Genomic DNA, 14003 nt, shown 5'->3' with positions numbered 1-14003 from the left:
TCAAAATGGGGGATAAATGGAACAGCCAGGGTGAATTATCAAACTGTAACTTTCTGTTTGCTTGGCCTGAAGTGCCTGAGCTGGGCAGGACTGGGCTTGTGTGCTGGTACAATGGTTCCCTAGTGCTTCAGACTGAGTACATACACCTGGCACAACAAATGTCTGTGTGTAGTCAATCTGGCCAGCTGTTCCAGGTGTGCAGATTTCACCTCCCACTGCAGCTGGGCTTCTGGATGTGTGCAAACTCTTTACAAGCTTCTGGAGCACTCACTTACTGAGGAAAAAGTTAGCAAGAGGAAAAGGATAATATGAAGGTAATTCTTGATATGATTCTTTTGTACCCAATGTTTGCAGTATGGATTTTTGGTTGGTTTTGGAGTTAGTGGAAACCTTGTTTCCTGGCCTTGTTTATGGTTGAGACTGTGATGCAATAACTTTTTTAATGCTTTGGGATTGGAGCACCCTCTGGTAAGACTTCAGATCTGGGGCTGGAAGTGAGTGTGCCTGGCAAGTCCACAGGGAACAATGTTCACTTAGCAGGATGAACATTATTGCTAAAAATTTACAAACAGGACAAGATGATAATTTGTTATTTTGGCTTTTCATATGTCTACAATTACAGGAAAATATTGCTGGAAAAAAACAGGCTTAGTGATATAATTTGGTATGAGATTTTAATTCATTAGCTTTATGTTAATGAAAGTCTAATTTAACTGCTGTTGAATGGTCCCATGAGGAAATAGTGGTCAATATTGTTTTTGTGTATGATAGAGGCTCAAGACAGTGAAATCCCTGATTTAACAGTGTCATTGACAAATTACAATTTGAACAGAAATTCAGTCTTTTGTTTGGCTGCTCGTGGCCTTGAGGAGGGCACTGAGTCATTGTTCTGGAGGAAGGTGCAGTATAGAAGGGTTGGTGTAGTGCAGAAGACTTGTTTAATGCTTCCTAATACTAGTGAAGTGGATGAAGAGCATGGTAGAATTCTAAACCAGTGCCAGGAAGGAATATAAGAGATAATGAGAATGTTACTGCTGGATTACCTCAGTGAGCTCTTTCGCAGACAGTTTTATCTGGTTTTCATTACTGACCTGACCTCAAACCATAAAACTGGTTTATGCTAATCAAAATGTCCATTTAAAGTCTGGAGGGAATAATCACTATAGAACAGGATTCAAATATTGTGTAGGAAGAACTGAATGGTCTGGATGGGAGGAGCATGAAGAGGAGAAATTCAGAAGTAGGGAGTGTGAGATCATAAACCCAGTTAGGGGTACCATGGGGCATCTCTACATTTCTCATCAGCTGGGGATGGCTGAGGGGGGCAGAGTAAAGACAATTTGTGGAGGAGCTGTGGCAGGTCACAGCTGGAATGGGATGTAAAAGTCCCTGTGTTTTCCAAGAAGGGGATCAGACTGGAAGGAGTACAGAGAGAACCAGGTCGCTGCCCTGTGACTATAGTGGTCATTAGGAATGAATTTTTAAAACACAGGAATACTCTGTTTAACTTTGTTTATCAGTAAGTAACAAAGTTAATGCATCCAGTACATTTATATAGTACTTAGGTTTTTTGTCTTCATCATTCATTAACGTATTTTAGGTTTTCTGAATATGTTTTTCCTGCAGGTGCAATGATACTGTAATAAATTACCATTTGAATTAATATTTATAATACAACTGTGCCCTCAGTGCTGTAACACATTATATTAGTCATGCTGATTCTCAGAGTTTCTATGTGTATTTTACTAATATACAATGGTGTTATACTTTGTCTTACATTAAGAGTTCAAGATAAATGAAGCTGTTTATTCTTTGATGGGAAAACAGTCCTCCTCTCTTGCAATTCAGAGGTGTTAAGGCTGCAGTCTTCTGGACTAATAAATGGAAATAACCCTATTTTTCTGCTATTCTGAACTGATAGTCAATATTTCAGTATTTCACTTTGCATTGCACATGCTGCTTGTACCAGGATCCAGTGCACAGTAGATTGAGTGGTGATCCCTGGATTGCCCTCAGCTGCCCTCCAGCCTGTTACACATGCTGGAAATCTTCTGTTCATACTGTCAGATTTCTGCCCCATTTTTTGAAGGGTAAAGGACCTAATTATCCACAGAGCTGTAGAGGGACAGCTTTTCTCTGTGTGACACAACTAAATACACCTGCCTGCATCCAAAGGTAAATTATTAGAGAAGATAAAATAAAGCAGTTAAATTTTATAAAAGCAGATGACTTGACATTAGGGCACAAATGATAATAATGAGTCAAGGAAGATGTAATATTTAGCAATATTTAGAACATTTTTGTATTTGGATTCTCAGCATTAAAGGCATGACATACTTTTGGATCAAAACCGTATTCACATCAGTAGGCTGATTCTAAAATGTTTATTTTTTTTGTTCTGTCCTTGTAAGCAAAGAGTATGTGGATGAGAAACACACAGGTATCAGTGTGGGTACCCAAGTGTCTGCATTTTACCTCATTACTTGATGGTCCCGTGTAGCTGCACTGAATGATCTAAATGTTCACAATTAGCATCACAGGTGGAAGGAAATCTGCCATAAATAATCTCCTAACAATATCAGAGACTGCAATTTTCCAGCTGTAAACAGAATTGCTCCCATTTGGTGTGTGCTGTGATGAAGAGGAGCGGGAGACAGGCGTTTAGTGGTTCAGATGTTCCCTCCCACTCACAGAGCACAGCGGGAATGATGGATCACCTCCCATGCCATTAGCTCTGCCTCAAGTAGCACACTAATGCAAGGTAAATAAGAGGGCCTGGGTTTGATCCAGAAATGGACCAAAAGGCATAAGGTAGCACTTAGGAATCTCTGCTGAAGGCTGCACTCCACAGAATGTGGGGCTGGAGTGCCACATCCCCGACTATACCTGTCAGCCATCCAGGTCTCTTTTCTTAATAACCCAGAAACATCCATATGTCATTAACAAAGCACTCAAACGGAGGTGCACTTTCCCAGGGAAGTGAAACCTTTATTTCTTCCATGCTTCATCGTTGCTCCCCAGTGCTCCTGGCATTTCAGAAGCTGTGTGATCAGTAATCAGCGTGTATTATAGCTAAATGGGATCTTTAGGGCCATCAGCTATTAAGTCTGTAATGCTTTCTTATTTTCTCAGCCTTTTGTATGAACTTGGCACTACAGACCCCAGATTCTTCAAAGGCATCCTGCAAAATGCCTGTCTGCAAATGCTCCACTGGAGCTGGGGGCACTGGTTATGGAGTAGGGGTGAATTCTTTTCCAGTGCTCAGAAAGCTTTGAGATTAAAAGTGTGACATGTAATAAAAGTGTGGACTTGGCCCTACCTTCAGATTCCTTTCTGCTGGAACTTCAGGTATCCAGTTCACAAGCCTGCCCTTTTCTAGATGCTGTTAAAACAAAGGAACCTGATTCCTCATGAGATGCATTTTTACATTATGTCACTTTTTGACACATCTATGTCAAAAACACACCTTTTGGAATGTCTGTGTTTTATTTTGGACTGTTTTCGTGTTCCTTGTTTTGTGTTTTGTTTCCTTTACATTTAAGCTGGAATATTTATACTGGGCAACTTTCCCATGTCATTTTTGACCAAATTATTGTTACATTTTTTCCTTCTTTCATTCTTTTTTCTTGGCTGGTATTTTTCCTCTGCTTTTTTCCTTGTTCTTTGACACTGATCTTTTTATCTTGCCCTCTCCTCTTCCTCTCTCCCCACAGATTTCTGCCCTCTTCTATTGCCCTTTGTGCAATGTATCAGACACACACATATGCACGTGCTCCTGTTGCTTATTCCATTTTATCTGCTAGATCATCAGAGAATAATTAAGAAAATGCCAAGGAGCCTGGCAATTCAAATAACAAAAGCATGAATGGACTATTAAGCAAAACCTCTTGCAATAATTTGCAAGATAAATAAGATGTCTTACTTTATTAGAGTCTAAAATTTCAAAAAATATTTGTCAAAGAGGAGTATATGTGTACATAATAATGTTTCTTAAATGAAACTTACTTCTCCTCCATAACTCCTACTATAGATATCTCCCAAAGAAAACCAGCAATTTAATCCTTTGATTAAGCACAGCCATCTAATTAGTTTTGCTATTTTCCTGTGCTCTCTTTTGTCCTCTTCAGAGTGGTACTTCATCCTTCATAACGCTGCTCTAAGCATTTCTGAAAGATGGAGAAGAGTTATAAATAACAATCCATAAACCTTTCACCAGGGAGTCTAAGCATACATCATAAACAGCGTGGTAATTCAGCTTTCAGGAAAGATACTAAATTGTGTAATCACTATTAAAGACTGTGCACTTAATAAGTAAATGGCTTCAAGTTTATGGGAGGAAATATCTCATGAAGATGTGGGTAGAGCTCTCCTCTCAGCAGGGAACTCAAGCATATGCACAAAGCACATGCTTTTATTTTTTATCTCTATATCTTTCATAACTAAATGTCAAATCACAGAGGTACTGCTTACTTTTAAGATTAGGACTAAAATAGGCTCCAGTGTGTACTTTTATGCTATTGTAACAAGCAAATTCAAAAGCAGTTGTAAAGTTAATTTTAATGCCGTAGTATTCAAACACAGCTGGTGTTCCTGTACTCAGCCATTTTAATGAATGGATTTCACTCTTCTCCAGTAATAAGCCTTTTAATGTGCTGGGAATTTAGAGCTGGGAAGCATATAGAAAGAAAATCAGTTGATATTAGCATTCCAGGCTTTTCTGAAGTCTCTTTTGGCACACACCAAACAACTTCTACTGATCCTGTACTAACATCCATCCTGTGGAATGGGATTTCCCAAGTCTCCCTCAAGGGCTGTGAGTCCCCAGGGTAGCTGGTGAGGAGGTGACTGTATGAATTTCCACTTTTGGAATTTTGCTCCTACCATTTGTGTGGCTGCAGTTGCCTCCTTTCTCTCCCTTTGTTTTCCAGCTCTCAGGTGTGTTGCTTTTGGTTTTCATGCAAATGAATAAACAAAATTAATTAATTAACAGGAATTAATGATCAAACGTGGTTACTTCTCAAATAGTAAGAGGAAGGTGACAAAGATTAAACATATGATCCAAAATTTTACATCAGTATATTTAGATTGTGCTTTTTGTCATGATGCTTTTTGTTCATCTGTCATTGTAGGTGTTTTGTCTGCTTTCTTGGGGTTTTATTTTTGGGAGTTTGTTGTTTTGTTTTTGTTGGTTATTGGTATGATGCATGTAAAATTATGACTTCCCACAAAAGAGAACACACAGGGAAGTTAAAAATGGTGACTCATATTAGCTGGATGTGAGATCAGGTCTCAGAGGCCAGGATGCTTTGGGCCTTTTTCACATCTTTCCTGCCTGGAGGAAAGTGGGAGCAGTGGTTTGCATGATACAGCTTTTTTCTCCTTCCCCACCCCTTCAGCAATGCTCACTTATCACTGGAATCAGCCTTCCTCTTCCAGCCCTGTGCTCTCCCTTGCTGACACAACCAGCTCTCTGTAATTCCCATGCCAATAACATACACTGGGGCTTTTTCTGGTGGTTAAATGTGCCCTAGAATTAAGGTGATGAAGTCCAACTCACTTTCTTGGTAGTGATGGGCAGGTGCATTCTTGAACATGCTTGAGCACCTCAGTAAACACCACCTCAGCATGTTTCTGGACACTGTTAGATTTTAGTGCTGCCAAACTGAAACGACTGCCAGAGATAAGTGAAATGAGCAGGAGTGGTTTGGGTTGATAAGAACTGAGATACCTTGAAAAACTTGGGATGAATACAAAAATAACTGCAAAAGGCACTACTGAACAATAGAATAAAGTAGAATGAAAATGAGCATGAAAACTCAAACTGGAAATGTGGCTGTAATCAAGCATAAAGCAGTCTTTTCTTGAGGATTGTGGTTGTGTCTATTACAAAATATGGATAAAGACTTGGTTGCTTTTCTAATATGATAATGTAAAATTATTGTGTGTTCATTATACTTAAAATGTCTCAGACAATTCACTGTCTTTGTTTAAGAGTATAAGGGAAAAATGTGCTGTAAACAGTATTAATTTTTGGTCAGTTCATCTGTCTTCAGGTAGCTGGTTTACATGATCAGTCTGCCACCTTGGTCAGTGTTTCAACAAAGTCTGTTTCTTGAGTGTTACTGCCAAAGAATATCTGTGAGAAGGAGGAAGCAAACTCTCTATGCAGATGAAAAAATTCAAATGTCCCTTTTCCTATGCTTTGTTACATTTTTCTCTTACCCTCCCACCTCTGGAATTTCACTCAGTGCATAAGAAAAGCAAACAAAATATAACTGAGTGCCTGAAAGGCATTAAGTTTCTGTGTGTGTGACAGAGCTTTTGCATGGATGCTTTCTTTAATAATGACCTCAGGAACTTGCATGTGCCTTGGTCTGTGTTTATCTTTCCCACCAGGTATTTACTGGCAGAACTGTGTGAGCATGGGTGTCCCCAGCTCCCTGTGGATTTGGGGCACAGGAGCTGTGCACAGGCACTGTGTCTGCAGGGCTCATGGAAACATTAAAGAGAATACAACCTTTGCTATGAGCAACCCAAAATTTAGTAATATGAGTCTGTATCCCTGCTGGCATTCAGGAGCCAAGCAGCCAGCAGGACTCATGGTGGACCCCTGTAGGAATAAGGAAATCTATTAGTTGAGGGCAGAATTGTGAGCCTATATATTTTGGGAAATGCAATCCATAAGCCTTATCTTGCAGTATTTTATCATAAACAGTCTTGGGTAAACTAATTAATCTCTGTAAGGGTGATTGGGGGGCTCCTAAGATATATATATATATATATATATATATATATATACATATATATATATGTTCTTTGCACATGCTGTTGCCTGGAGATAATGTTCAGGGTCTGTCTTGCTGAACAGATACAGATGGGTATTTTGGGGCATCAGCTCATGTCTGGCTTTGATTTTTTGGGAATTATTTGTCATTGTAAGTGGAATAGTGGTGCAAGAGATATGGGTCTGACTTTTCTGGCTCTACTTTGTTTTCAAAACAATAAAACAGCTTGAGGGAAATGCAGTAAATGTGTCCTTTTTCAAAAGTTTACATTGAAAGATAATTCTGCATTTTCTGAAGCTGCATTCAGTATGTTGTATCTTTATCAGAATGCAATTGAATTGACACTTAGCCATCTATGGATTAATGAACAAAATGAGTAAAAATATATGGACTGTGTTGATTATTTACCTTTGCTATTTATTTTGCTGTTATTTATTAAAATCTACAACATAATGGCCCGTGATGAAATGAGCATTATTGGTGTAAAACTTATCATTTCTCTTCTGAGCACTGAGAGTCTGAACCTTTTCATTACTGAGTGATGGGATGTGTGTTTACATCAAAAATTGCAAATAATCATGATAGCTATAATTATATTTTCTAGGGATTTTTGTGGTTTAGGGGTTTTTGCATTAATTTAAGGGGCAATTATTTCAATCATGTTGGATATATAGATTTGCAGCTGAATTTTGGTGAGAAAAATAAAAAAAATAATCAAGAAGAACTTACTGTTGTTTGCCAGCTTTTTTTATGTTTTAGTAACGGCAAGTCTTGGGTTCAAAGCTTCACCCAGGGCACAGAGAAGGAAAAAGTAGTGATGGTGATCCAAAAAAAGTAGTGATTTGATCTAAAAGCTGTAGAAACAACAAACATTGAATCAAACACAGCATGACTATCTTAGCACGTTTCTCTCATCTAAGGTAATAATCCTTGCTTGTCTGGATCATGTTTAACAAGTGTTTGTCTGGAAAGGATAAAACCTGGAGTATTCCTGAGTGGATGGGAGGGAGGCTCCCAGAGACTGAACATCAGGACATTCATGCTGGAGACAGAGGGAAAGTTTACAGCTGAAAAAAAAAACCCCAGGAATTAATTGTAGTCAGTGTGAAAGTTGCTGCTTGCATTTTAGACTTGAAAGAATGGTTCAGTGCCCAACAATCTGTTGTTTTTAACTACTCTGTTGAGCCTAATAGATTTTTAATGCTCCTTTTAAACCTTGTGTCCTTAAACCTCCCAAGTTAAGCAACTGTAATGCTTTTCTGTCAAAGGCAGTTTTACATTAAATATTTTGTGCTTGTGTAATGCAGAATTAAGGAATGCCTTACAACATAAAGGATTTGAAGATAGCTGGGAAAGTATTTTGAAATGTAATAAATGTCTGTAATTTCTTGCACTTACAGTCTTTTACACAGCTGTAAGATGGGGGAGAAGTAGAAATGAGAGGTCATGAGTTTTCCAGCAGGTAAAGCTGGTGACTGTGACTTGGGGAAAAAAATGCATAATAATAATAATAATAATTAGCTTGTCATCTCATATGTTATCTTTGAATTGTTCAAGATGGTAAGATGATTCATATACTCATTAAAAGCCATTCTAAAGGTAGGTGAAAGGGCAAATAATTTCTGTAAATGGGAGTTAATACACAGGAAAAAGACTGTTGTAGAGGAGAATTAAACTGTCTCTTATTCCTCAGAAATTTATTCAGTAACTTGTGATAGTTCTTTTAAATCACTGAACTTTTTAAATAGTAGTAAAAGATGATATCTCAATCTATTTCTGCTTATTTTATTATGTATTGTTATATCACCATTTGTCTTTGGGTATTAAAACCTTGAGTAACTCTCAGATAGCATCAGGTGGGGTCTGGTAAGGAGCCATAAATACCTTTAGATGCCTTTTCTCTAAGTGTTGACATTTATATTAGTAAGAACAAAACCTACAATTCCATAGGCATTAATTCTATTAATAGCTGTGGTGTTGGAAGACACGTGCCAGCCCAGTCCAATCCTGCCTAGCAGGATTTTCTCTGCTCTGAATCTTCAAAATTGGATACATGAGATCTACTCAGTAAGGTTAAATGTAATGAGTTATCAGTCTTGTTAGCTCCTATCACTCTTACCGTTAAAGGGTATCTTTAGTCTTTTGTAGAATGAAGAGATGTGGTCTTAGTTCTTGGAAAAGTTATTAAGACTTAAAAAGAAAATAAATCACCCAAGATCAGTGACTGCCCTATTATTCTTTCTCCAGGTACTCCACTTAATCAACTTTAACCCGAGTTTCCAACACATGTAGGCTGGCTCTGAGTCTCTGAAATTAAGTCTTTGCCTTATTTTTGTGATCTGGCATGATCCACACACCCTTCTGCACAGATCTCTCCAGATGTTGTTTTTCAGCCCCTTGGAGAAACCACTGAACATCTCTGCACTCTCTTTTGGTTCAAATTGTCCTGTCCTACTTCATGGGGGTGCTCTAGAGGCTTATTTATGTGTGATGGAGTAGCAGGAGCACAACCCCTGTGGTAAATGAAGGCAGCCTGACTGGGCAGGACTGAGAACATGGGAAAGCATCTGCTGCAGGTCAGTTATCTCTGTGTAACCAAGAAATATGGAAGCTGACAATCCACTGCTGTGAAATCTGTTGGGAAACATAGGATGCTCCAAGAGGAACAGAGCCTGAAATGGGGGAAAAAATAAAAAGTCTTTAATGGGTAGGTTTGAAGCCTAAAGCCCCTCACACTGAGTCACCCAGTCAATGCACAGAATGGCATTTTGTGAGTTGGGAGAGGTGTGTTTCTTCTGCACTAAGAAGAGGCACGTGGCAAAATGCATTCTCAGGAGAGGAGGAATGGAATGAAAACACTAGTGTACCACTTGATTATTGAAAGCAAGGCTTGTGGGAAGAGTTCAAAGAAGGGCACTGAAAGAGAAACAATATGCATGCTCTCAAAAAATTTAAATACCCATAGAGGGTAGAAATAGAGGCCAGTTTTACTTCCTGTGGGAGAATGGCTTTATTGGAGAATATCAGCATTATTAGAGAAGATTATGTGAAGAATACTGATTAGATGATTCAGAAGTGAGTAGCCAAATGAACTATTTTCCCAGACCTTGAGGACAGAAACTGTGTTTCTTTTCAGAATATAGCACAAAAAAGATAATGGACAGATTTTAGTTTCTGTGTTGCTGGAAAATAATGGAAAAAGATACAGTTATTTATACAGATGAAGATGCAAACAAAGTAACACCAGAAGTAAGATCTGCTAAATGTTAAGTGTAGCAATTTCTTGAACTGCAGTACGGAAAACCCACATCCACAGGTGAAATGGACACTAGACTTTACACCCCAAACCAAACCAACCCAAAAAGCATTCTTCTCTACCCACAGATATATCACAACCTGCTGTGGTGCATTGAGACAACTAGAAAGATCTATTACATCCTGTAGCACTCATTGCAGAAAAAACATCCCTTTCTGCATCCAGTAAAGATGAAACATGGCAATTGTGCAAATCTCTTGAGAAACTGCTGTCTTGTTTGTAAGGGAAGCCTTCTATTATGGACACACTTCTAAAATAAGAAGGTGTTGTAAAGGAAAAGACTTCAAAATGTATGAGGTTAAATTTTTTATTGTCAGACATATGGCATGTAAGTAGAAACACGACAAGTAAAAGTAATGATGCTTCTGACTGTCCAGGAACATCTCCTTAGGGCACAAACACAGCATATCTGTGTCATATCAGGAGGGAATCCCTCCTGGGTTCCTGTGGGGAGGAGTGATCTATTCCAGATGGTAGAACCTGGCAATTGGTTTGCTTTCATCCCTGTGTGTGCTGTGCTAATGCCATGCCCTAGGAGAAGGATGGAGGGGACAGCTGCTCATCTGCCATGGTCTGGCTGTGCCATGCCTCACTGAACCTTGGGCTGGGAGATAGGCAAGATGCTGACCTGGAGAGAGCTGGACACAGAGGGAAGAAGATCAAGGCAGGGGAGCAGGAGACTTTAGTGAGGGTCAGGGGATGATGTTTTGCTGGCCAGCCTCAGAAGTGAAGACATTATGTCCTGTACATCCACAGAAATAATTTCTTGGTCTGCTAAGCTCAGGCAGTCTGAAAGTTACTGGAGTACAAAGGAAAATCTGAGAAAAATTCCTACCCTTTATAGGCACAGGGGGTGTAAGATCTTTGTTTTTGAACCATATTCTGTTTTCCCCTGAGAGGAAAAACTTTTGTCTGTGTGCAGTTACACGCTGCAGCTGGCTATTTTTGTGTTCAATAACAACTTTACTGTAGTGACTGCAAGCAGGAGTTGCCTCAAAGAAGCAGCCAGCAGGGAATCATTCCACATCATGCCCTTCCACAGCAAATGCATGGCTGAGGGTCAGCCACAGGCTTTCCCTCTGCTGCTGGACCTGGAGCTTGCAAATAGTGGCTTGGAAACTAACAGGGTTTATTTGGTTAACGTTGCAGAGTTCAAGTTTCACCTTATGCCTTTGTTTTGGGAAGCCAAAACTTTACAGAATGGTGGCTTGAGGGCTGTGTGCATGTAGTTTCAGAAAATGGAGTAGTTCAATATACATAGAACTTCCAGCTAGTATCTCAGCAAAATGCCAAAACCAGACAAGAGAAATGAAGACCTTGAATTCACTGAAAACCTAATATTTTATGTCTATTTTACTTTGTGAACCAAGATCATCAGAACTCTCAAAATTGTCCAAGATGCACTTCCCCTCAGACAAATGGTCCTGTTGCTCCTAATCATTAGCAGGCAGATGGCAGGTGATCAAGATTTCATTATCAAAACACCAATTTCCTTTTGAGGTGAATAGATGACCATCTGTTCCTAACATTGTACCTAGGGGAACCTACAACTCTGGCTTGGTTGATTACAAAATATTGTAAGAACCTTCTCTTAAATTAATACACATATTGCATTCAATATATGTTAATAAAATTTTGCCAGCATTTTCAAAGAGTTGAGGAAAAACTAAATATCAAGTGGATCTTATCTTAAAGGTGATAATTTTGGGATATCTGAAAAAAACACTCTTGTTTCCCAACTTTTCCTGTTAAGCTTATAGGGTTCTTCTTTTCTACAACAGGGGTAGGATGCAAAATATGAAAAAGCAGCAGAATTTTTCATTTATAAGAGTAATGGATATTTCAGTTCTGAATTTTGAAACGTTTCCTTACTTTGGAAGAAACTTTAATTTCCTTGTCACAAAGTTCTGTCTGATAGTGAAAGGAGTGCTCTGATTTAAATACTCCAAGTACAAATTTCTGCAGCATGCAGGTGTCTGGTAGAGTTTGGTCTTTGCACATTTGGGAAAAAGAAATGCATTTCTTATCTGATTTCTTTTTAAAGAACTGAAGAATATGTAATTAAATCCACCTGTGTTAATTATGCCTTTTAAACAAACTGTCAATAAATCTAACTAGGGAAGGAAAAAAATTCTGTGGTATTGCTTCCCATGAGTTTTGTGACCTTCAGCAGCTGTGCAGAGAAAATGAGCATTCCCACTGCTGACCAGACAAGCAAGTGTGAGCCATTATAAATTCTGCTAAGCAGCAACTACTTAGATAATCAATATGCATATGCAGATGGGTCATAATTTTGGCATCTCTTGAGTGGTAGGAGTGTCACTGGGAGCATGGCAGGGAGTTGGAGTTAAGGAATTGAGACAGAAAACATCTGTAGAAACTCCATTAACTCCTATTCTCTCATATTAATGAAGTTACAAGGAAATAATTGCTGAACAGAGGAAAATGGAGAGAAAATTTAATAACATCTGTATTTTAAAATTGAAAATATTATTGAGTTGATTAAAAGTTGTGTTTGGTTTCCCTTACCTAATCCTTTCAATTTGTATAAAATCTTCTCAGTGTCATGTGGTTTTGTGCTTCTCAATATTTTTATTACTTTAGTTAAAATTTTTACCTCTTTTAGTATATGTAAATTCATTTAAAAACCCTCCAAATACTATACCAAAAGAAGAAATCCCCCCAAATCCCTGAGATATTCCTGAAATAGCGACCAAATGTTTATGCACAAAATCATATTTGTGCAATTTGTGCTACCCATCTATGAGCTGGCCTAGTGAAAAGGTAGTAATAATAACTTTCATAGCTTAGCACAAAATGCATCTGCAGCTGGCTCTACAAATCACTGTAAGATGGAAACCTTAAGTCAAGAATTTCTTAGAAGCCTGAAATAAAATCATGTATTTGTAGTCAGCCACTTAACTGACTTCATAATGATTTCCATGTGTGCAGGTGGTTAGGACTTGACAGCAAGTAATAGTTATATGATTGTCCTGGTGATGGAACCAGAGCTTGTGTACCAAAATTCATTAGAGCCATGGTATTTTAAAAACTTGAGGGTATGAAAAAGCTATTTCATATAGAACATTTGAAATTCCCATGTCCGAGTTGTTAAAAAAAAATAAAAAAATTAATTTTTGGGTCTATAAATATTAGTGGCAAAATAACGAATTTCTTTATTTTGATCAATGTTCCTTGATGTGAATCCTAAATCACTGGGTCAGAGCAAAATGAGAAAGCAATGTAGGTCAGGTCTGCTAAGTCAGCTTGCTTAGTTGGTCTGTGTGATGTTGATAAAGTAGATGTAACCCTTAATTTTTCATTTGTGATTTTCTCCTTTGCAACTTTCACACAGAGCTTTGTTGGTGATTGTTGCCTCAGGCAGTGCCTGGGAAAATGGTACTTCAGTGGGATGCAGAAAAGATATGCCAGACTGGTTTTGCCTTTCTTCCACAGGGTTATTCTCTTGGCATGTGACACGTGTAGAGCAACTGGGCTCATTTTACCTTGTGCACAGCAATTGGAATCTAAACACAGTGTGCTCTCAGTAAGGAAAGAATAATATTAATCTCATGCTATGGTTGGGTGTAGCTTGCCAACAGAGAACCATGTCAGAACCATTAGAACAATTTCTAATCTATTTTGCTAGCTATTTTGCAGTGTTAGCAGTGAATCCTTGCTCACCAGGTCCCTCCAGTGTTTTCATCCACAGAAGCTGTGTCTGTGTGTCCTCAAGGCTGATCTCAGGTAATTTCTCACAGCTGATACAGGAGCAGTGTTGGTTTAAAGCCCTGTTTGCAGCCTGGTGTCCTGTCAGTCCATAGCACATCCCCAGCTGCCCAAGGTGCTCCTGGCTCCCCCCACAATGGCTCTCTGTGCACTGTGGAAGGAACAGAGCTCAC

At 38.7% G+C, this 14003-nt stretch overlaps 1 long non-coding RNA gene across 1 annotated transcript; it reads left to right on the top strand.

Annotated features, from left to right (window-relative positions):
* The first annotated feature begins 200 nt into the window (after positions 1-200).
* On the top strand, positions 201-13127 carry LOC147652172 (uncharacterized). The gene is made up of 2 exons (XR_015289353.1): positions 201-314; positions 9033-13127. It is a non-coding gene; the product is annotated as an uncharacterized LOC147652172 (long non-coding RNA).
* The last annotated feature ends 876 nt before the right edge of the window (positions 13128-14003 follow it).

This window comes from Cyanistes caeruleus, chromosome 7 (genome assembly GCF_971803275.1).
Source record: "Cyanistes caeruleus chromosome 7, bCyaCae1.hap1.1, whole genome shotgun sequence".
Classification (NCBI taxonomy): domain Eukaryota; kingdom Metazoa; phylum Chordata; class Aves; order Passeriformes; family Paridae; genus Cyanistes; species Cyanistes caeruleus.
The sequence above is the reverse complement of the archived record's forward strand: the minus strand, read 5'-3'. Positions and strand labels throughout refer to the sequence as shown.